Genomic DNA, 24,601 nt, shown 5'->3' with positions numbered 1-24,601 from the left:
TAGGGTAGACTCAGGGGCTGCCATAGGTACAGGTTCCAAGCAAGCCTTGGAACTCAGGTTACTCAAGGGCAGGTGAACAAAGGTTAACTGGGAGAGTAAGCACACTGTGGGGAGGGGAGGTCTCGCTCTTGCCTCTTTCCTTCCTTCTTCTTGCCTGAGGGCTCCAGGTCCTCAGTTGGCAACCACAGAAGCATGACAGTAGCTGCAAGGGTGTGTGCAGGCGTCTTTCTTCAGGTTCCCTTGCTGTCTATCCTGCCCTGCCCACTCCCTACCCCCCACCCTCCTGACACTCAGGGTAACCACATAGTGGCACAGGGTGTGGGGGAAACTAGACCTGTCATCACTCAGGCAGGGCTCAGCCTTGAGCAAAAAGGTACTTGGAGTCCCCAGGGCTGCCAAGTGCCAAGATCCAGGAGATGTCCATTGTATGCCCATTAAGGGAGCGGACCTGGCCTCAGAAGGAATGTGTTTGAACTTGAGAGAATAGAATCTTTTCTAACAGCCTGATAAATGGTCCCTGCCATAGCCATGGAAGGGCTGGAGAGGAGCATGGATTCTATCCTTCCCCACTTCTGGTTCCTGGAGGGAGAGAGGATGAGCCAGAAGGCAGAAGAAAAGAGGATTCACAGCCTTATAGAATTTTCTTTTTCTTCCTTCCTTTCTTCCTTCCTTTCTTTCTCTTTCTTTTTTCCCTCTCTTCCTTCCTTCCTTTCTCTTTCTTTCTTTATTTCCCTCTTTCTTACTGTTTTATTTTGTTTAGCTCATTAGAATCATAACATCACATTAATGGGAAGAAAACAAAGACCCAGAGAAGCCAAGTAACGGGTTAGAGGCAAAACTTAGACTAGAGCCCAGAACATGAGACATAAAAACTGTAAGGGTTTCAGGGGTGGGGAACACTGATTATTGATCACTGCTCTGTGGAATGGCGATGCTGCATGACATCAGACACCGGGCAGGTTTCGTGCCTTGGTTACCTCGTTCACTCTGGGTGACAAGCCTGTAAGATCGAGGTCACATCGTTGTACACATCTATTCTCACTTCCAAATATAAGAGCTGAGGAGCCTTCCAGAGTGTGAGGCACAGTCCTGGATGTTAGGGATACAATGAAGACCGGGGTGGGCATGGCCCCACCCCTGCGGTGGAGAAGCATCAGGTAAAGGGGCATAGATGGTTCCTAACCAGACTTGGGAAGTCAGGGAGGGTTTTCTGGAGGTGATGTGATGAGAAGCAGGGAGGTTAGCTAGAGACCACGTTGAGGTGCACAGCAGTAAGGACAGTAGCCTGAACTGGCATAGTGTCAGGGGATCAAGAAAAATGGACAAATTAAAGAAACAGATTTAGGGATGGCCAGGACTTGACGCTGATGGGTGTGGGGGGTGGGGAGTTGGAAGGATCTAGCATGACTCTCAGGTTTTGTCCTAGGCATCACAGCCAGTGCTGTCTGCCCTGCCACCCATGTGAGGGAACTGAGGTTCCCAGAAGTAACTTGTCCAAGGTCAGTCAGCTCCTGCATGATAGGGCTGGGCTCGACCCATCCCTGTTTGAGATCTTCCTGATTCCCTCGACTTCAGAATTTTCCTGTTCATGATCATCTGGACAACAGCCACAAACAGCTTTGGCCAGAGTGCACAAAAGAGGTAGGCTTCTTCAGGGGTTAGTGTGGATTTATTCTGAGCCTTATTAATTCATCTGACAGAAGTGTTAAGAACCTCCCAATCCAGTTCCTTGGTGCAGAGAGCCAGTCACTGTCCCAGAAGGCAGCTTAGGTCATGAAGAATCACAAGCCTGGGTGAGGAGAGGGGGCTCCAGGTCCAGGTACTGCCACCTCCCATACATCCTCTGAGTCTCAGCTGGACCCATCGATTTCTGGGGTTCTACATGGCTTGGGGGTGGGGAACGTGCATAAGCATGGAGGGTCATAAACTAGCCGCATTCTGGAGACCATGGAGTCGGACTTTCTACATGATACATTATTCTCCACAGAGGTCCCAGTTGGGACTCAGGCAAGCTGGGTATGCACAGGGGTCCCCCCAGACTCTACAGCGTAATGCTGCAGAGAAGGACCCCCAAACGCTCTCCAGCCATCCCAGTGGGTATCTGGGGCTTGAGGACTCTGGGCAATCACCAAGCTATGTGTCACCCAGGGGAGGCCAGTGGGAAGAATTGGTGGCCTCCACAGGAGAGGAATCAGAGGAGTCAGGCATTCCTGAGCAGGGAGGGAATTGAGTGCATGGCTGAAAGTTAATCCTGACTCAGGCTCTAGAACGTGTTCCTGGTGCCTCCAAGAAAGGACAGGGAGGGGACATGAAGCCAGAGTTTGAGTCTCTTGCCAGGAGCTCATCTCCCCTTCAGAGCAACTTCCCATCCGCCTGCTCCTCAGAGAGTCAGCGTGGGCACTCTTGCTCTTGTCTGGCCCAGAGGTGACTCACCAGGTGACTTACCACCAGTCCTGAGGTGATCTGCCACCAGTCCTGAGGTGACTTGCCACCAGTCCTGTGAAGAAAGAAGACACAAGATACTTTGGGTCATTTTGAATAAAGTAAGATCACTCCTCATCAAGAGATGGGGGAGACTTTGGAAAGCAGTACCTCATGAGATAAGCCTTAATAACGCCTTACATTTCATCAGGGAGAATCCTCCAGCCCACACTTTTGCCCGCCCACCTTGCGCCCGGCGCCACACTTCCCACAAGATGCAAACAAGAAGGAGGCACACTTTGATCTTCGGCCTCCAGATCAGTGGAGGTGACAGACAAACAAACACACACGCAATCATGCTGTGGTGTGAGAGACTCTGGGAGCCCAGAGGAGGGTCATTAATGCTTACAACGAGCAATCAGGAAAACTTCCTGGAGGAGTTGACCCTTGAGCCAAGTTTTGAAAGATAGGTTTGAATTATCTGAGTGGAAAGGGGCATACGGATGTATAAGAGAGGTAGTGATGCCATTTACAGTGTTTTATCAAATCTAAAGGCCTTATCCATTTATTATTTTTTGGTGTTGATATGACTCTGGTTGGGAAGTTCACAGAGGGATACTTTCTCTTGGGTGTTTCCCCTGCCCTGAGGGACGAGGATGGAAGGCTAGCTTCATCACCACAGGAGACATTTCGGAGGCCTTCCTTTGACAACATGGTGGTTACTAAAGAAATCTTCTCAGTGGCTGGTTTCTCTGCCCATGATCTCCCTCAGTCTCTCCGGTAACTGGTGGAATGGATCTAATGTTCTCTATTTCATAGAGGAGAAAGCTTAGTAGAGAGGTTGACTGCTCTGTCGACACTCTTGTACTTAATGGCTAAATAAGGACTCTGCATCTTTATATACTTTGTGGCTTCAGGTAAAGAATGCATTAATGAATAGTCCTTCTAGAGTAGGGCTTTCTTTTGCCCCATCTGCCTACTACCTACAGACTTCAGGGAGGAACGATTATTATTATTCATGATGATGATTTACCTTACCTACTCCCTGCTTAATCCTAGATGTCTGACTATCACAAGCCAGGAATATTAATGACAAGTAGATTGTTTTAGTTTGGCTATGGATAATTATAACATGTCATCTTAGCAAGCTTCTCCCATGGCCACCTAATGCTAACTCAGACATGAGAGCAGAGCCAATGACATCAAGACTTTAAGTACAATGTCAACTTGACTTTTTTGTTGGGATACCAAGCAGTAACCAAGACGTGTGGGTGCTGAACTTTGCCGGCATCTCTATGCTTTCCTAACAGCGCTGGTAGATTTTAACAGCTACAGTAGCTCCCAGGTATAGGGGCGGGGTATGTGTGTTCAAGATGACATATTCCCAGTGAATCCCAGCAGAAAGCAGAGACCCATGAAGGAAGATCCATGAAAGCTATTTTCTAGTTCAGAACATTATTCTGCCAAGCAGTGTTTGAAAGCTTAGCTTGAGAAGTTTCTTTGCAACTAAAACTGAGGTTTTGTCGTATGAAGAGAAAAACCACAGCTGCAAATTTTAGATGAATGGGAAAACTACAATTAAGTTTGGGAGAGGGAAGTGAGGCTTTTTTTTTTTTTAAGTTATAATTTACATCCAGTGAATTTTCTCTTTTCTGTAGGCATTTCTCCGAATTTTGACAAATGCACACAGTCATGTAAATGCCACGACAACGCAGGTATAACACGGTCCCAGTACCTTCCAGATGTTCTCCTGTCCCTGGACAGCCAGTCCCTCTAAATACTCTCAAACCCGTGACAACCCTGATCTGTTTTCTGTCCCTATAGTTGCCTTTTCTGTTATGTCACATAATGGAATCATACAGATGTAGCTTTTGAGAGACTTTTCACTGTACACTTCCTGTACCCCCTAAATTTTGTGCCATCTCTCTATATTATCTATTCAAAAAAATAGATATAATCTTTGTATCTATTAAAAAAGAGATATACAAAATAGATACTTTCAGTAGTCCATGGGTTAAAGAGGAAACCCAAAGAAAATTATAAAATCTTTAGATCGGAATAGTAATGAAGTTATTAATGAAATAGCAGTAATGAAATGGGTTTTGATACTACCATACATAATGGAAGTAAGCAAAACCTGTGGATGCAATGAAAAGAGGTGCTTGGGAAATTCACAATTTTAAGTGCATTTTTTTTAAGATTTTATTTATTTATATGAGAGAGAGAAGAACAGAAATGGGATGAGGGGCAGAGGGAGAAACAGACTTTCCGCTGAGAAGGGTGCCTGATTCAGGGCTCGATCCCACGATCTGGGGATCATGACCTAAGCGAAAGGCAGCTGCTTAACCTATTGAGCCACCCAGGTGCCCCTCTTAAGTGCATTTACTAAAAAAGAAAAAAAAATTCGTTTTAAGAACCTTAAGTGTTCTGCTTTAAAAGCCAGGAAAAGAATACAAAGTAAACCCAAAGAAACTAGGACATAAATAATCAAGGTAATTATTGAATAATTAATGAATAAAGCCAAAAAAAATAAATGGCAAGAATAAAAATACATATGATTTATGTAGTTTCTTTATGTATATATTTTTTATTTTTTAAGTAGGCTCCATGTCCAGCACTCACGACCCTAGCTTGAGAGTCGTGTGCTCTACTGACTGAGCCAGGCTGGCGCCCCTGTGATTTACATATTGATGGACAAACCAACTTAGGACAGTGGAATGGACACTGGACCTTTGAATGTCAGTTTCCTCATCTCTCCAGTGGAAATATTAATGCTCGCCTCTGCCCAACAATAGGTAGGACTTTTGCCCATACGGATTTGGCCATGACGGAGCTTCCTTTTATATATGGGCATAAAAGTTAATTACAGTTGGGACTATGCTGTGTCACTAGGACATTTTCTCTTCAAGATATTATACCTGTCATCCCCCTTACCTGGATTTCTTTCTTCTCTATGGCTTCTCACATCTTCCTTTCCTCTTGCACAAGACCTCGGAACCACAGAGCCCTGGGTTGGGTCATCAGAGCTCACACGCTGGATTCTGGCATACCCTCAGACAAGATCTAGCCCCCCTGTCTTAGGAGACCAGGGTTTAAAACCACATCTATCACTTTCTAGCCATGTGATTATGAATGAGCCTCTTAACCTCTTCAAGGTTTGCATCTTTGCCTGTTAAATGGGATCTTAATCATGTCCACATTACGGATCTGTTTGGAGAGTCAAATGGGATGGTAGATGAGAAAGTATTTTACGAATGGCAAAGGGCTGTAGAAACATCAATTATTATTAGGTAATTGTTATTATCAAAACTTGTTCACCAAGAGTTTATTCCAAAAACATGTCCCCTGTCTCCAGGATGACTTTCTGTGCCTTATGGCAGTCGGAATAGGGGAAGCTGCTCTTCTGATTAGCACCTGGCTTCCTGGGCTGGCTGGCCAGCTGCCCAGACAGCTCCGGGCTTCTGTGGCTCTCCCACATTTTCAGGCGTGTGGTTAAGCAGAATGCAGTGGAAACTTTAGGGGTAGGGAAAAATGAATAAATAAATAACTTCCTCTGTTTCCTAAGTTCTTGGCTAGCCTGAAAAAAAATCATTTTCATGGTGCGGGGGTTTGCCTGAGTGACTCAGTTGGTTAGGCATCTGCCTTTGGCTCAGGTCATAATCCTGGAGTCCTGGGATCGAAGCCCATGTCAGGCTCCCTGCTCAGAGGGAAGTCTGCTTCTCCCTTTCCCTCTGCCCTTCCCTATTTGTGTTCTCACTCTCTCTCTCTTGAATAAATAGGTCTTTAAAAAAAAAAAAAGAAATCTTTTCGACTGAAAGATAAAAAATTCATATATAATTACTTTTCTAAAACTTCTATAGATTGCAGTGTTGTCAATGGAACTATCATGCAAGCCATGAGCAGAATTTAAAAATTTTTAGCAGCCACCCTAAAAAAAGTAAAAAGAAACAAGTGTGATTTTATTTTTTAAGTGTAATTGTAATACTTTATTTAACCCAGCATATCCCAACTATTATTGTTTCAACATGTCATTAATATGAAAAATTACTAGTGAGATATTTTACAATGTTTTTTTCCACATGAATCCTTCAGAATTTGAGACTTATTCACAGCCCCTGTCTACGTGGACCCACCGCATTTCAAGCAGTCAGTAGCCACACGTGGCCCCTGACTGTGGCATTGGACAGGACAGGACAAGAACTGGAACTTACGTAGGCTTGAGGAAACTGACTTCATTTCTGAAAAATAAACAATAAGACAGGACTCTAGCTCCTTGTCGAGTATAGCGGAAGGAGAAAAATGAGAACTCGATTTTGGTTCTTTCAGTCATTCATTCATCAAGTGTTTATTGAGCACCTACTTTGTGCCAAGTGCTGTGGTCTTGGCTCTGCAGCCAACTCACTTGGTGATTTTGGGCAAGTCACTTCTTAGGGCCTGAGACTCCCTGTTCCACCTCTGAGAAAATTAAGATACCTATATAAGAAAGAGCAATATTTATGCCAGTTGGAGGGAATACACACCTGGAAATCATTAGCTTACTGGTGGAGTTTTGAAAGGCCATCAGAAGCAATCACTTTCCTTGATGGTGTTGTTGGAGCTCTCCAAATCACTTTATTATTAATGTCAAAACTTGATCAACCCCATAGAATTTTCCTGAAAGAATTAACCACACAAGTCTCATGTATGGAAACAGTTTGGCATACTGACCCTAATTTCTTCATCAGTCTTCTTGACCATCCTTTTAGGGAGTTTCTAAGGGAGAACTAATAAAACAAATCAGAAATTTCTCTGTAACACCAAGGGCTTTATAAATGCTAAATAATCATTCCTGTCTATCAGTAGGTTTAACTGTGGGAAGATAGATAGGAGGTGTTGCAAGGAGCATGCTGGAATTGACTTGAACACTTGGAAATAAAGTCACCTTCATTAACTCGTAGGTGGCCATGACTTTGGAGTGACTGTGACTTAAACAGAAAAAGGAAATGGAGTTCTACTTCCTGGAAACAGGTTGCCAGTAGCCATACAGTTGGACTATCAGGTAAAGTCAGATTTCAACTTCTGTGTCGGGAGTATGATTCTACACAGATATTTAGAAAGAGTGAATATGACTCTTAGCAAATACAAGTGTTGGAAACTCATTAAATAGATAATGATCATAAAATCAGACCCCATCACTTGTGGTTACAGCCCAAGCCAGCATTTTTTTTTTTTTTGAGATTTTATTTATTTATTTGATGCAGAGAGAGACAGTGAGATAGGGAACACAAGCAAGGGGAATGGGAGAGGGAAAAGCAGGCTTACTGCTAAGCAGGGATCCCGATGAGCGTCTGGATCCCAGGACCCTGCGATCATGACCTGAGCCAAAGGCAGAGGCTTAACGACTGAGCCACCCAGGTGTCCCTCGAGCTCGTGTTGTTAATGCATGTTCAGGTGGGAAGCCCCGAAAAAATCATCCCTGACGTCGGTATGTGGCCTTTTAAGTTTGCAATGTCCTTTCACAGCACTGTCCCCTTGGAGAATCACAGCAGCTCTGCCTGGTAGGTTGGCTGTGTGTTATAATCCTTGTTTTACAGATAAGGAGACAGGCTTATAGCAAATGGCAAAGATGTCCGTAAGAGTTGGGGGATTATTTGTTTGATTTTTTTTTTTTTTCATCAGTACATCTTGCTGCCTTCCTAAGCTTCCCCAGAACTGAAAAGTGGCCCTGAAGCCTTATGCGACTTAGGGCATGTGCAGAACTTTGCAGAAGAATGCATGTCTAGAGAGGTCATAACAGTTGAGCAGACGTTGAGCTAACTAAAGAGAAGTCGAGCACAGAAGGAGGATGACCTCCATTCTTTCATAAGTGCAGAGACTTTCCACTTTGGACCGGATGGAAAGAGGAAAATAACTGTTCTCATCTGTTATATTCCCAGTGTTATCAACCACAAAAGAAGTAAGATCACTGCTAAGAAACACTTTCTTAGAACCAAACATAAGGGGCTTTATTGGGAAGGAAAAAAATACTCCAGATCTCATCTTATATATAAGATACAACCCCTTCTCTTCTGGGTGCACTTTAAAGTTTATGAAACTTTTCCAGACAGATCTCATTAAATTCATGTGTGTAGCAATTCCACAAGTAGAGAGGAGTTATTACCTCTTGCATACAGTGCTTTGTTGAGTGAATGAATGGATGAATCTCCATTTTACAGATGAAAAAACCGAGACCCAAAGACGTTGAGTGGTTTGTCCCAGTGAGGGAACCATGACTAAGACCCACATCTTCTGACTTTAAGTCTGATCCTGTTCTTATATGGATTCTCTCTTGAGATCTGGTTTCCAAACATGTATCATGGAGTATCTCTAGGGGAAATAGTTATACTTTTCATGAAGTCAGGATTTGGGAATATCTCAAGTCTCTCCAATCATTATTAATCACTTATATTGATATAAATTAAATAACCATTCACTCTCTCTGCAACCGCAGTAAAAAACCTAATTGACATTCCATCTCCCAAACAGCCCAAGGCAGACTGAAGATGGCAGTGAACTGCAGCCAAATTTCTAATCATCTCATCAAGAAACCAAAGCAGAAGGGTTAATTTATGAGTCGTTAATCACAAGTGTAAAATAATGCCAGCTTGGCAAAGAAAGTGGAAAAATACACAAACACACACATACACAGATGTGGGCAACACGGGATACTGAAATTCCAGTTTATGGGATCAATGTCTCAACAGAGAGGGGAATGTTTATTTATTCTCCAAGAATTTCAGGATAGAAGAGAGAAATCTTACAAGTTTAGGACATTTATTATCCTAGTCTAAAAGGAGGGATGACAGAATTATTGGTGAGAGAAAAGATATGGTTTCCACAAATCCAGAGGTATTTGGAGAAATGTACAAATTGTTTTCTTTCAGGAAGGATTCAGACACTACTGGGCAACCTCTGCCCAGAGGGGCAAATGTCTTCATATCAGGATTTCTCCAGAAGTCACACCTCCAAATTGAAAGGGACCTTAAGCTGACCATCTGGTGTAATGACCTTGACCCTGGCTGATCTGCCAGCTGTTTCCAAAACATTTCTGTCAGACCATCAAGCCTCAATGGACAAAGCCACCATCCCTCGATGTACTGTTTCTCTTTACCTGAGTTCTGGAAAGTGTAGTCCTTACGTTGAGCTTCAACCTGCCAATCAGCTACTTGTACATTGGAGCCCATCCATACAAAACCAATCCCTCTTCAATGTGACAGCCCATCTGCTCTGAAGACTATAATTGTGATGCTTCTGTCTCACACAGCTAAACATCTCCAGTTAGAGGGGAGTCCCTTAAAATATTCCAAGAAGAACTGGGTTCCCAGACCTATTATCATCCTGGCCATCGTTCTGGCTGAATTTCAGCATTGACAGCTGGCTACCAGAGATAGCCTGAACTACAGAGGACACTTCCTCTATGGTAGTTACTTGACGCCTACCTCTGACCTCAGAAAAATGCCCTCTAAGCAAGGAGACAGTGCAAGATGGAAGGACAATCTCTGATCTGAGCTGGAAGCTTTAGAGCTAGTGGGGTCTGTGCCTATTCTGGGTTGCTAAGGCAACAGGCAACACCCTGTCTATAGCTCAGCACTCTTATCAGGGCTTACGCTTGGCTGAAGCCTATGGCTGTGGGCCCTGCAGAGGGGTGGGACCACATTCTCCAGAAGATCCCTCAGGGGCAGGTGGACCTTCCCTCCCTGCAGCTCAGGCAGCAGTCTTATCAGGGCACTCTTGCCCCAACAAGTTTCCTGTCATTTATACCCTGCCAGCAGTGCAGCCTGCCTATCTCAGGCCTTGCATCTCTCAAACACAGGTTCTATAACCTCAAGAGAGAAAATGTGCCCAATAAATGTCCAGAGATTAAAAGGGTGAGACCACAGAACAGGGACATTGAGAGGCAGTCAGGTGTCAGCCATGCTTTGGCGTTTGGCATGAAGCTCCTTCCTATGGAACATTCATAGAACTATAGAGCTGAAAGAAACATCACAAACCCAACTTCGTTCTCCTTGTAGATGAGGAAACAGGTCCAGAGAGGGGAAATGACAGCCACCCAAGAACACACAGTGATGTAGAGGCAGAGGCTAGACCAAAAACCCACCTCCTGGAACCTGAGCAGCCAGTCTTGTTTTTTTCTAGAATTTACCATGAAGGCTCCCTTGCAGGAGAGCCCTTGATGTACTTCCCTTCCTTTACCTATTTTGCACAGATGAACACAGGCTCACAAACACTGTGTTTTGATTTCCCACCTCAAAGAGCTTAAGTATCACATTGCACAGAGACCATAGGCTCACAGAGAGAGTGGGCACACTGTGCTGGACTGGGAGACCACTTCTTCCAGGCTTCACTTCCTCGGTTTGCAGCTTGGCAGGGGTTCATGGACACCAAGATCTCTTCCAGTTCTGATTTTCTGCTGTGAAGCATCCCGGGGGCTTGTTCAGCTTATGTTGCGGACTTAATAAGGAATCTCTACCTCTACTAGTGCTTCTTTTAATGTCCCCAAAGAAGGAAGTGTCTTGAGGATGGGATAGGCGGTAAAGTCCTAAAATGACCCTACTACCCGTAATGTGTGTCAGGGGTCATGGGCACAAGCTCCAGGTTCTCATGAGGTGTGCTGGCATCCAGTAGGAGCAGAGCCCTTGGACCTGCTCCATCTCCCAGGAAGTCTCCCTGCCCCTCGAGCCTGGTTCAAGGGCAGTGCCATCACCAGCACCATCGCTGCACTGCTGTGGGGCTGTGTCACCACTGTGTCTCATTTACCCAGTGCCTGGCACATAGTGAGTATTTTACCTCATTCCTAATGATTGAGGAAATGGGTAGAGCCTCTCTACTGAAAAGGAAAGTCAAGGCAAGAGTGAGGTTTGGGGTGTTTGGAATTACTCTGCTTCTGCTTGTCATATTACTTGGGCAAGTCTCCTGTCTCCTTTTTTTATGCTTAGAATAAGGGAGTTCGATTTGATGAATACTTTCCAGACTGTTCTGGAAAATTCTGGTTTCTCGGGTATTTGGTAGGAAAATAAACAGTCTCATCGGGTAATTTGTTGCACACTACAGCTCCCTCCTGGAGATTCGTGCACACAGAATATTAAAGACTCTATAAGTCCTAAAGACATTTATTTAATTTTACTTAAACCAACTTTTTTCAAAATACTCTGGCCTCTTCCTTCTTTCTGAGGAACTGGTGCTGTGAAGCAGAGAGCCTGGGAAACCCTGCACTAAATGATTTCTCTGTCCCCTGTGAACTCTATCTCATCTAGAGACAAGGTCGCCTGGTATAGTGAAAAGCATATGGAGGCAGATAGACCTTGGTTCCAATCTTGGCTCTGTCTTTTAATAGCTGCCTGGCCTATCAGTAAGTTACTTAATCTTCCAGACTTGGATTTCCTCATCTGTAAAATGAGCATGATAACCCTATTTGTCAAGCTCCTAGGCTGTTAAAACTATCAAATGAGATAACAGATATCAAGTATCTAGTACAGTGTTTGAGACACAATAGGCCTCTAAGAAATACCAGTTCCTTTGCTCTGTTGCTGTTGATGCTCTTCTTCTGTCTCTTCCCTATGCCCCCCAAACCTAGAGCCAGCCACTGGCAGGGCAGAGAATGTAACAGAGGGGTATGTTGAGTCCAGGTCATCCTCACAAGACCCTGACCATGTTCTCTCAGTGTCATGGAAGAACTACACTCCAAAAGGACCGGGGTGAAGGGGCCAAGGGGGAAGTGGCAGAGAACCTTGCCCTTCTTTGCCAAACAAGGTGTCTGTACTAGGAAGCTAGATGCTGTCAGTAAAAAGAGAAGATGAAAGAATGCTTTCAGACTGTTCCAGAATAAACACCCACCGTCATAGATGTGCTACCTAAAATAGAAAACTCTTCCCAAGACCCAACTTGAAGGCAGAGCCCTGGCTTGTTTGCCTGGGCAAGAAACTGAACCCAAAAGTCATGATCTGAGTGATGGCAAGCACAAAGGGCAGGGTTTGGGGTGGCTTCTAGGAGACTTGGCACCAGGACAGCCACTGTGGGATCGGCCCTTGGATCAAAGCCACCACTTGACAGACACAAGTCAAGTACCAGGTTTGTGCCAGACACGGGGCTTGATTATGGAGGAGGAAACCAGGAGTCTGCCAGGGAGGCAAGAATGGGCGATGTCACTTGGCTCTATGGAGACTGAACAAGCTGGTTGTATCAAAGGCATTGGAATCTCTTTGGACTGATCTTGTTTTTGGACAGCTCTTTTCTTCCTCCCTGCCCCACTATTGGGCAGTGTTTGGAGAAGGACCATGGACCTTGGAGACATAAGTAGTTTCTAGTCTTACTTTGTCTTTGCTAGCTTAATGAGATTGGGTGAGTGATTGACCCTTCTGGATATGAGTTTCCTCAAGTGTAGGGTAGCAATCATCTCTACCTCCTCAGGCAGTTGGGAAGGCCAAATGAGCTAATCTATATGTATCCTGAAGTGTGTTACCTTTAACTCTGACATGGGGACAAACATCTTTAAATTCTAATAGTTACATGTTGATTTAAATGTATATTAGAAAAGTACTAATATATAAAACCCTCTTAGAGATGTTATTGATAGGTACAGGGCTAAAGTAGGTATATAAGGCAAAGAGAAAAGAAAAGAGAGTTAATTTAAAGAAAAGTATTAAGTAAGTAATGGTATAGCTAGAGGGCAGAGATAGCAAACCCATGAACATGCTGTGTGAATGGCAGAAGTGAGAGAAACTTGGAGTTGATACAGGAACAAATATGGTGGCTCGCACATGGCAAGCACTGAGGATCACTTCCTCCTTTCTTTTTTGGGAATGGAAGGAAAAGAGACTAGGAAAGGAAGGGAGGAATGAGAGGAGAAGCAAACCTACTGACTTACCTGCCTACTTGACTTGTAAGTCTATTTCGGTCCCACTCTTCTTGTTCCAAGTTTCCCTTTATGACCAATTGCTTCCCTTACCTGTGTTTCCTCCCAGACCAGCTCTCAGCTCTCCCATCAGGACATTCTTTTTGCTTTAAGCCTTCATATATCAGAAGCTCTAAGCACGTATATTCAACCCTCATCTCTAACACACTCCAAAACATCTCCCAGAGCTTTTGAGGAAATAAATATTGTAATAGACACAAGAGAAACAGAGATAGAGAGACAGAGAGATAGGGACAGAGAGACAGAAACAGAGAGACAGAGAGGACATGAGAGTTACTTATGGAGGAGAGAAGAACAACTTAGGAGGGGATGGTTGTGGGGAGAGTAGAGTCTGATCATGACTTTTGAGTCTTTGGGACAGTGCTGAGTTGTCTTCCTAAATGGGCATTCTCTCTCTCTCTCTCTCCTAGGAGTGGAAGCCCAGAAAGGGGAAGTGACTTGCCCAAGAAAACAGTAAGTACCTGACACCAAATGTCTTGATTCTTAGTCCTGTTTCCTTGATTTCTGCCATACTGGGGAATCTAGGCTTTACAGTCCTGGGAGTACCAAAGTTTGCCTTTAAAAATAGGCCCTACTATTAAAGACAACACAAAACCAAAAGCTGTGGGACTAAAAACCTCTAAAATCCAGACTCTCCAAGGTCAAGGGCCCAGTTGTTCCATGACACAGATGAACGGGCACCGGAGGAAGAGTCCCCTGCCTGGAGTAGAGCTCTCCTCGCACGGAGCTGGAAGGGAAAAGGTTGTGACTCACACATCACAGACTCTGCTATTCCTACTGAGATTTAGTAGAATATCCCTGCACCTTTAAGAGCTGGACTCATTTGGACTTTCCAGATCTTTACATTCCAGTGAGGTGAACAGAGCCATTCTCAGAACTCACCTCCTACCGTTCTGGTTATCCCGGATCTCTTCCAGGAGAGAGCAAAGAACACAACCTCCTTGTGTTGAAGAAAATTCATACCATGCCAGGAACAAGCTTTAGAGGTTGTTTTTTTTTTTTTTTTTTTTTTTTTTTTTTTTTTCTCATAGGTGCATGAAACCAAGATCTAAATCTGCTGCTTGGGATCTTCCTGCTGGTCCTTGACAATGCAAGAAGTTCCAATGCTGGATAAACTTGATGAAGACCTCAGCTGCCAATCAAATCTAGCCAAGAGCCAATACTCGAGCTGTGAAATAATTCATTAGTACATTGTCTAGTGCTGAATCCATTTTTACTTAGCTGTTCGATATGTAACAAGATCAAATCAGAGTGGACTCTTGGCACTCATTCCTAGCTGCCTCATTGGAAAAGACACGAGCTAGCTTGATAATGATGAAGCATGATGCTCGGGGGGGATGAGGGGGTGAGGGGTGGGGTTTCGCAGTGGTATCCTAAGGAAGTGTTGATCCAGTGGGCCTTTCTCGGCTGAGAATGCCTTTCTTCCAATTTTTGTTTCTTCATGTCCACCTTTGAAGCCAGGGGCAGTGTTTGGAGAAGGACATGCTCTCTCTTCCATAAATCTTTCCTTGTGTCCTTACCCCATTTTGGTTATTCACCATCTACAGAAGGTGAGCCTATGGATCCCTGAGGCCTACTTCAGTCAGGTATATTCTGCTCTCAGCTCCTCTGTTAAATGATCAGCTCTTAACGGCAGGGACTCTATTTTATTAAGACTTTCTTCAAAAAATAAAAACTTCTCTTTCTTTCTTGTTACCTAGTTTATACAGATTCATTATAGACACCGGACAATACAGCAAAGCAAAATCAAGGATACAAACCATATGCCTTTTGTTGAATGACATCCTAGGCTTTTAAAATTCCTACCTTTGTTACAAAGATCCATCACAAGATGAATCATCTTATATCACAGTTTTTGAATCTACTTTGTATTTCTGTAAATCATTAACATCTGTGATTATCTGGTCATTTTTTCCTTAAGATTTTGTTTATTTGATGGAAAGAGAAAGAGAAAGAGCAGAGGCAGGGAGAGTGGGGAGAGGGAAAAGCAGACTCCCCGCTGAGCAGGAAGCCCGATGCGGAGCTCGATCCCAGAACCCTGGGATCATTACCTGAGCCAAAGGCAGACACTTAACCGCCTAAGCCACCCAGGAGTCCCCTAGTCATTTTTTTTAAATGGAAATTTGTTTCTCTGATTCTAAAGATGGGTGATGGGATTTATAATATGATTTATAAAAATTGAGAAAACACAGAGAATTTTATAAAGTATCAAGATCATTTAACAACACCACAGAGATGACTGTTTACTTTGTAGCAGGAAATCTTCTGTGTACTAGACATAGTAGATTTTTTTCTGTGACAGCAACTATGTATGTGTGTATCAGATTCATACACAATTGTTTAAATATGTTCACTCATGCACATAATTTTGTTTTTAGTGAACATATCTCGGACATCTGTCAATGTCAATATCTACATCATCCTTTCTAATATCTGCATGAGGGGCTCTGACATGATTTAATAAGCTTCCTGTTATCAAACACATTTTTTTCTAAAACATTCCCCTTTATTAACAAATGTTATAAACTGTTCTTTTGTATGTATTAGAATATGTACCCTTTGGTTTCATAGTCATGGCCCTCCCTAAAACGTGTTTATTTTTTCGTCTCCCAAAATGTCAAAAGACAGCCCCGTGCAATGGACATAATAAATGGTGTGTGTGTGTGTGTGTGTGTGTGTGTGTGTGTGAATGAATAGAATCCAGAAGCAATGGTTTGCCCCTCAGATCTTTTTTTCCTTTTCTTTTGAGACCTCAGAGGATGATCTACTGATTCTTCAGTCTTCCCCAACGCCCCCCTTCTCCCCACCCCAGTCCTGGGAAGGATCCAGATTAGAGGCAGGGCATAAGCGAGCCACCTAATTCTCTTATCGCAGTGGTAGCTGCAGAGGTGGGCCCTGAGAGGGAGTGCCTGGTTCCCAGTCTGCCAGTAGGGGAACCTCAGGGCTGGGACCCTGCACCACCAGACTCCCAGCCCGTCCACCTACCACACTCCCCTGGACTGCCCTATACCCCCTCCCAGGCCTTTAAGCTTCTTCCTAAATTACCTTTATGCTCAAGCAGCTTATGCTCTGTCATGTGGCAAGCCAGCACAGGTGTGATCCAAACACACGCTTTTCCTGAAACCCACTTACTATTAGCCCTAACACGAAGTGGGGAGGAAGTACGACTCAAGTCTCCCGCTTAAGTCTGGCTTCTCTTAAGATGCTGTGGTCCCTCCGGGCATTCACTTGCTCCCCTGTAACAACGGCAGCTTCCTAGGGGCTGGCTAAGGATCAGGGGAGAGGGTGATTGTAAGAGCGAATTCTGTGTCCATAGTATGAGTGTTCAGCAATCGAATAATGTTTGCCGCTACTGAACAGGGGCAAATACTTCCCTACTCTTGCAGGCCACCCCATAGGTCTTTCTGCCATGGGTTTCTCGTCCAAAAGGAAAAGATGGACAGTGCAGAGGAAAGCAGGTACAGAAGGCAAGAAAGGCCTCTCTCTAGTCCCAGGTGATTCAGACATGGGCGTCCTCATCCATAAAAGGAGAAGGTAGACGACTTGACCTCTAAACGCTCTTCTGGCTTTGAGACACAGGTCAGTCGATTACTTGGTCACTCTTTCTCCAAAGGCCTGTTTCCTCATCTCTAAAATGATCAGGTCAGGCTGGATGACTTCTCAGATCATTTCCTTTCTGGGACTTAACACAGCCCCGATGACCTGCTCTCTGGCGTCCCTGTCCTCAAGTGCACTCTGCTTGCCTCTGTTCTGATGCAAACCACCAGGTGGCTTTCCCGGTCATGGCCTGGGAGCCCGCACAGGATGGGCTGCAGCTTCTCCTCTCCCCGCAGTCTGGCTTTTCTGCGACTGGGCTCACAGGGACAGCCGGGCAGAGGAATCCACGTGTCCATCAGGAGGCCTCCGACCCAAGGCAAGCTGGCGCTGCCCAACGTTCTACCTTCCCCCCCCGCCTCTGGATGAAAGTGCCTTCCTTCTGTTTCCCTTTGGAACAGGGCCTCTCTGTCCCCTTCCCGCTGCTCTTGGGCACTCAGCACTTCTGATAAACTCATTTGCAGACTTCCTGGGCAGAACCAGGTACAGTCCTCCACTCACTTTCCTCCCGCCAGGAATGTCTCCCTGTGATCTCGACCTTCAGGGTATGCCCGAATGGCATCCTTCTCAATAAATAACTCTTATCTCCACAATGGTATAAATCATTTCTTCTGGACTCTCTCCATGAGCGGTATGCACACCCCTTTAGTTCTTATCAGTTTCTGTCTTTAAAAAAAAAGTTCCATCGCTCCCCATCTGTCTTCTCGGGGGCTGGGTGTCCCTCAGCACTGATATCACGCGAGCAGGCATCTGATGAGATGAATACAACAGGAGTTATAAGGGCTTCTACATGTCTACTCTTCCCTCAAAGTTTTGTTGATTTGGGCAGGAGTGGAGCATTTGGGTGTGAACTCATTAAAATGGAATCTTTGCTCTTAGTCCTGGAAATGGGCTCACCTTCCTGTTCAGCCCTGGGTTATTAACACCATCATCGCCAGGATCCGGGATAGCCTACTGAATGCAAGACCCTGGTTTCACTGAACCAGAGAATTTGTCGGAGACAGAGTGGTGGAGGCGGGGCCTCTGCCGTGAGGCAGACCTGATTTCAGACCTTGAGATTCTAGACCCTGGTGCTGTGACTGGTCAGCGGCGGAAGCTTGACAAGTTCCATAGCTTCTCCCAGCCTCTGGTTTCTGATCTGTGCCACAGGATAGGAGTAGCTCCTTCCTGGGGTTGTCAGGAGGCTTAAAAGTTAACTGCTACGAAACTCCTCACACAGAGCCTGGCATCAGGAAATGGCAGCCAGCCGTATGGGCTGGCACACTCCCCGCCCAAGGAGGCATCCCTGACACATCTAGGTAGTGTGTTGTTAGTGCCTGGTGAATGGCACAGGGCATGTCCGAGAGGCGCTGAGGTGGGGGTGTCCACGTGTCTTGTCATGTACCAAGGGCTTTCCGTAGGTCATCTCACAACTCCTCAGACTGCTCTAGAGAGTGAGGGGTATGGGGATCCCCCCATTTTTCAAAGGAGAAGCCTTAGGTTCAGAGAATTTAAGTGATTTGCCCAGGGTCAGTGTGATTATAAAAATACACGCTTGTGACCAGTGAAAATGTGTCTCTGAGACTGACACCTAGATTTGCCGGTTTCATTGCAAACCCTCTTTCTGCAATACACTGGCAGGATCGGGAGGGAGGGAGGGACTTGCTTGGGGCTTTGGTAGGGATGAGACCTAGAGCGGGAAGGGATGGAGAAGGTGTTGCCTAGAACGGCATTGCAGTGTAGAGGCAGGGACAAGGAGGTCCGGTTCTAGGAAAAAAGATTCAGTGCGTTTTGTTGAGGAGGAAACAATGGAATTAAGTTTGAATATACACTGGAGGGCCCTAATGCCAGACTAGGGAATTGGGGCTGCAGGAGTCCACGGAGAGCCACTGAAGTTTTCAGAGGAAGGAATAACATGATCTCACCAAGACAGGGAGCAATTTCTAAATCAGACTCATCAGGAATGGTTGAAGACACGGACACTGAACCTGGAGAAGAGAAAATGTATTGCAGGGCATGGGGGAGGTGTTTGCCAGATTTGCCCCCGTGCTGGGGGAGAACATGGTCATGGTTGGGTGGAGGAAAAACAGACTTATTTCATGTGGGCTCAATGAGGAGTTTCAGGGGAAGCAGGTAGATGCTCTAGGGGGACAAATTCTCAGTTCAAATGAGGAATAACTTTCTGGTCCTTTCAATGCACTTGAACCCCAACTTATTGAGAGCTCCCGGCCTGCCCCCCGCACGGCGATGCACTGATGGATGCCAGTCTTGGATGTAGACAATTCCTGCCCTCATGGAGCTCCTATGAAATGGGGGAAGAGAGTCCTTGAACAGAAGAACTCCAGAAAGGACTGTTACAACCAGAGCCGGCTAGGGAGGGTGTGGGCTGCTTGGAGAGGGGCAAGTTCTCCACCACTGGAGTTTTCAAGAGAAATTTGTCAGAAAAGGGGATCCTTGGGCTTGAAGAAAACCCGGGTTGATGCCATTGCATAAGATTCTGTGTCTCTCCACAGGTTGCAAAACTCCAGCAGCCCTAAATCCCTTAATTGCAGGGAGGAAAAAGGCAAATGATTAATTAATATTGCCTTTAAAATTTTTTTTTAATTTTTTAATTTAAATTCAATTAGCCAAGGTATAGTACATCATTAGTTTTTGATATAATGTTTAATGATTCATTAGTTGCATATAACATCCAGTGCTCATAATATCATGTGTCGTCTTTAATTCCCATCACCCAATGTTGTCTTTTTTTTAAAAAAAAGCCCATACTTGGAGGTCCCTGGGTGGCACAATCAGTTGAGCATCTGATTCTTGGTTTTGGCTCAGGTCATGATCTCAGGGTCGTGAGATCGAGCCCCATGTCCAGCTCTGTGCTTAGTGTGGAGTCTGCTTGAGATTCTCACCCTCACCCTCCTCCCCTCCCCCCACTCAAATAAATAAATAAATCTTAAAAAAAAAAAAAAAAAAAAACCCGTATGTGCATGTTCCATTTTAACTGGAGTTCAAGGTGCAGAGTGTGGCCAAGCAGGAATTTCATCCTGCATGTAGCTGGGTGACTCCACCTATGAACTGAAAGTCATTTAGCTAAAATTGTGACATAAGCATGCAAATTATTGGGGCTGTGGCTACAGCCATGGTGCAATCCTCCAGCAGCTAACATCAGGCCAACTCAGGGCAGACTCTGGGGTGGCATAGGCAGGGCCCTGCTGTGTATTGGTCAGCAGGTTGTAGGGGAGCTGGCCGGGGAAGCAGGGAGAGGAGGAAGAAGCCCAGCCCTGATGTCTGTGCAACACCACCTTATCTACAGAGGAGTGTCATACGCAGGATTTCATGGTGTTGAGCCTTGCTACAACCTTGGGAGGAAACTGAGGCTCAGAGAAGTAAAAGATTTCCATCTAGGTCCCACGGTGGGCATGCCACAGAGCTCAGGTCTTCTGAATCCAACCTGGGACTCTTTCTACCACACTGGGGTTAAGACTGATCAGCCACAGACCTTTCCAAGGGAAGACCAAGTGGGCAGGCACCACTGTCCATGCTTGTGGGTCCTGGGGCAAAATCTGCACCACTCAGGACTGGAGGGTTCTATAAGGGTTATAAGAAGACTAGTGACGCCCACACTAACGGATTACACTGGGCTATGCCGGGCAGACAATGTGCTAAGCACTTTCTATTCATTGTTTTGATTCTTGCTGCACCTCAAACTCAACTTTACAGATGAGGAAACAGAGGCTCTGAAAAGTGAGATGACCTGGCAGAACCGGAATTTGGACCCACGTCTGTGTGACCTCCACACCACCACCTCCCCATCACCTCTACAAGGGACCTGGCCAGGTCACTGAAACTGTTGGGGAAGAAAAAGTTCCTCTGGCCCTCGAGTTTCTTCTAGCTGCTCTATGAATTAAATTGGGATGAGACCATTAAGAGGAGAAAATCAAATTTTATTATATCCATGCAAAGAACCCACATATACGTGAGCGATTCCAAAGACAGTCAGGCAAAATGAGGCATCTATGTCATTCTGGACTAAGGACTAAGGGGTCTGGGGCTTCAGAGGGAAGGAAGGCCAGGCACAGGAAGAATGGGAAGTGTAAGGGTTTGGTGAGCAGATCTTTGCTGGGCCATCCAGGAACAACGGGACAAAAGAAGAACTTGGATCAGGCCAACTTGCTGGGCTCCTCCCTGTTCAAACCTAGTTTATGTCACACTGACATTATCTATGGTGATAGCTCCCTTCCTGGAGCAGGCCCTCTCTAAAAAAAAGAAACATTTTAGGCAGTTGGGGAAGAGGGGAGGTCAATGTGTCTTCCTGAGTCTTGTGGGCCTTGATCATTTTCAGTTTGAAACCAACCACAGGACAAAGCAGCACATCTTAGGGCAACGCGTTCTGAACCTCCAGGGTTCCCTCCTCTGAAGCTTCCTGGAAATTTCCTATCTTAAAAGCTGAGCCTGCGACTATGGAGAGAGAAACAAATTAGTCGCCAAGTGGCGAGGGAACCGTCGTCATGGGAGGGAAGGCACAGATTATAATGAGGACAAACAGGGAAGAACAAGTGGAAACACATGTCCCCATGGCTCCTTAGAGCAGCTCCCAGTCCCAGGAGTGGGGCCATCCAGTAATGGGGCTGGGTGCAGCCACCTGGCATGGGGGATTCGCACTCTGCACGCGACCTATTGAAAAGGAGTGCTGCTAATAAGGCCAAGACACAGATCGAAAAGACGCCCAGAGTGGAAACTTAGAGATAGGAAGTGGGATAGATCAAGACCTGTGGTCTCCAGCCAACTTTGTGATTCATGAATATGGAAAAGTCTTAATAAGAAAAGGAGTGTTTGATTTTGTAGTTGTTGCTGGGCTGTAGAGTGAAGGTAGGGTGTTTCTGTTTGTTTACTTGCTCATTTGTTTTAAAGGAGAGACAGGTGAAAGGAAAGTCGCCTACTCCATGATCTTGGGAAAAGCTGTCTTCTTCGTGACGCTGACCACTTCTGGGGCCTGGGAATTGACTCCGGAAATCCTCATTTTAAGGTTACCTGTAAGGCAATGGTCTTGAGACCAGTGATCTGGGTCTGCTTTGGTGTAGTTGGCATGAACCCAGGAGGATTTTTCTTTTATTTTGATAACAGTGTGAGTGATTAGCAGTAACTCATAAGGTCTTTCCCAGAGAGGAAACAGCACATGTTTGCTTCTAAAGACTTTGATGCATGCCCAGTCTTCTGGTCAGAAGGGGTGGCAAAGTTCGCCCGTCAGCGGGCGCCATGCCTTTTTTACCTATTGGTGATATGCTTCAAGTATACTAGTTATGCTCACAGATAGCTAGTCATGGCATTAACTTGTTCACTTCAGTCCCTGTAATGTTCACTTAACCCACAGGAGTTTGAGAGATCCCCATAGGCACTGGGTACTCACATGCTACTTCCATGTCCCCTATTTGGAGTATTCTGGATCTTTATAAGAGCCAAGGACATGCTTCTGGACATTTAAGTCTGATTGCTTGACAGATGTTTCCTAAAGTCCTTTTTCTGTCCAGATTGTTATGTTCCACTTGCCCTGATGATCAAGGATGATACAGGGTATGAAATCTTAATGAGTACCCCAGAGTTTTTGCAAGGAAGTGGTTTATCTCTGCTGTAAAATGAGTTCCTTGATCTGATTCAGTCCCTAAACAGATGCCAAAATGAGAAACAATCTCAGTTATTAATTTCTTTACCACTCTTGCAGCATGAGCTGGTCTGGTCGGATGGCATCAGTCCACTGCTAAATACGCAGACAATAACCAAACAGTGAGAACAGCCCAAAGCTGAGGGCAAATGTACAAAGTCCATCAGAAGGACAGCAAAGGGTAGCACGGGCCTAGGAGGACTTCCTGAGCATACCAATTTCTTCCAATCTCTTGGTGAGATTCACAACTAGTTACACAGGAAAATAATTTGGTCAGGAATTTTTTGGATGCCAAGGCAAAACCAACTGACTTTTTGTTCTTTAACTATTTCCTGTCTGTCCATATGTCCCATTTGGCGGAAGAAAAGCACAAGCCAAAGCGTTTAAAAAAAAAAGAAAGAGAGAGAGAAGAGAAATATATAATCCATTTGATAATTGTTTGGCATCCTTTTGTATGGTACTGTCTTTTTCAGATTGTGGGGTATGTGCCTACGACTTGATAGTATTTGTCAAGGATAAAGGCAGGTTTGCAAATTGGGTGGAGAGTGGATAAAGGGGTCCATTTAGGGCTGCATAGTTAGCAGCTCTGTTAGTCCTATCATTTCCTAAAGATATAACATTGGTTTCCTTAATTTGGGAACAATGAACAAATGAACCATGGTGACTTTAGAAGAGAGGTGAATAGCTTGTAATAGGCCAGCAATTATATGCCCATTAGCAACTGGAGTACCAGCAGAGGTGAAGAATTCAGAGAATTTCCAAATTGTGCCAACAGCACGACAGCCTTCAAAAGCGTATTTGTAGCTTGCCTCAATAGTGGCAGTTTTCCCTGCTGCCAACATGCAAGCTCTAGTAAGAGCCAGGAGTTCAGCAGTATGGGCTGATTTTAACAGGCAAAGAAGAGGTCTCCACTGTTCACGGCAGGGGAAACTATGACATAGCCATAATTATTGTGTCTGCCCAGAAAGATCATTTCTAGGAGCCTTCACAAAATAGAAGTCCGTCTGGGTGTTTTAAAGGGATGTCTGAGAGATCCTCTTGGGATTTGAGACCACGTCTATACCTGAAAGGCAATCATGGGAGTAGAGTGGGCTCTCCATTATCAGGGGTGGGGTGGGGTCAGGAAGGTAGCCGGATTTCAAGTGTGACAACCATCTAAGATGATGGAAGGGTTAGTCAAGAGCTTGTACACAAGTGGTCTGTCACTGTCTAGAGGGGCGCTGGGTTTTATGAACATGAGAGAGCGGACACCGCATGGGGAATACAGAGATGAATGTGGAAACTTAATGTAAGTGCGTTGGCTTTGTCATTCAAGCTGGCAGAAGCCACTACTGCATGTGAGCATGAGATCATACCTGATACCGCAAGGTCGAACTGGCTTGAGAAATAAACCCGTAAGACATATCCGAGAGACACAAGATTGCCCTAAGATGCTGGTAGGAATCCCACGATTTTTATGGCAGGATACATGAAAAGATTTGTTATAATTCAGCAAGCCAAAAGCTGGGGGTGCTGGCGTGTTAGTTCCAAGGCTTCGAAGGAGGCTCCTGTCTGTGACTGCTGGGATATATGGTATCTAGGAGAAGGGCATACAGACGTTTAACAAGAGTTGCAAAATTAAGGATCCACAGGCAGCCATGGCCAGCTGCCCCTGAAAATTTATGTAACCGCTTTCTTGTTTGGGGGAAAGAAACAGACAAAATTGACTCAACACATTTTAGGGTGAGCTTTCGAATGTCCCAACATGAACTCATATCCTAAGAAGGTAATAGTTGTTTGCGCCCATTGAAATTAGGTCTGGGGGCTCTCTGGCCTGGGTCAGCTCGTGCCTTGAGCAGGATGGGGGTCTGTAAGAGCTTAGTTTGATCACAAAGTAAAAGACCATCAACAGAGTGAACAAGTATGGAGCCCTGGGTAAAGGCTATAGAATCCAAGTCTGGGGACGCCTGGGTGGCTCAGTTGGTTAAGCAGCTGCCTTCGGCTCAGGTCATGATCCCAGCGTCCTGGGATCGAGTCCCACATCG

General features: G+C 45.2%; 1 long non-coding RNA gene across 1 annotated transcript in view; it reads left to right on the top strand.

The window, feature by feature from the left end:
• The window catches only part of LOC132022691 (uncharacterized), a 52,631-nt gene extending 37,979 nt beyond the window's left edge, over positions 1-14,652 (top strand). Inside the window, exons 2-3 of the long non-coding RNA XR_009405675.1 lie at positions 13,762-13,804; positions 14,383-14,652. This is a non-coding gene — a long non-coding RNA (uncharacterized LOC132022691). The remainder of the gene's footprint in view (positions 1-13,761; positions 13,805-14,382) is intronic.
• Positions 14,653-24,601: the final 9,949 nt, after the last annotated feature.

Source organism: Mustela nigripes, chromosome 7, assembly GCF_022355385.1.
Source record: "Mustela nigripes isolate SB6536 chromosome 7, MUSNIG.SB6536, whole genome shotgun sequence".
NCBI lineage: Eukaryota > Metazoa > Chordata > Mammalia > Carnivora > Mustelidae > Mustela > Mustela nigripes.
Note: the sequence above shows the minus strand (reverse complement) of the source record. Positions and strands in the feature narration are given on the sequence as shown.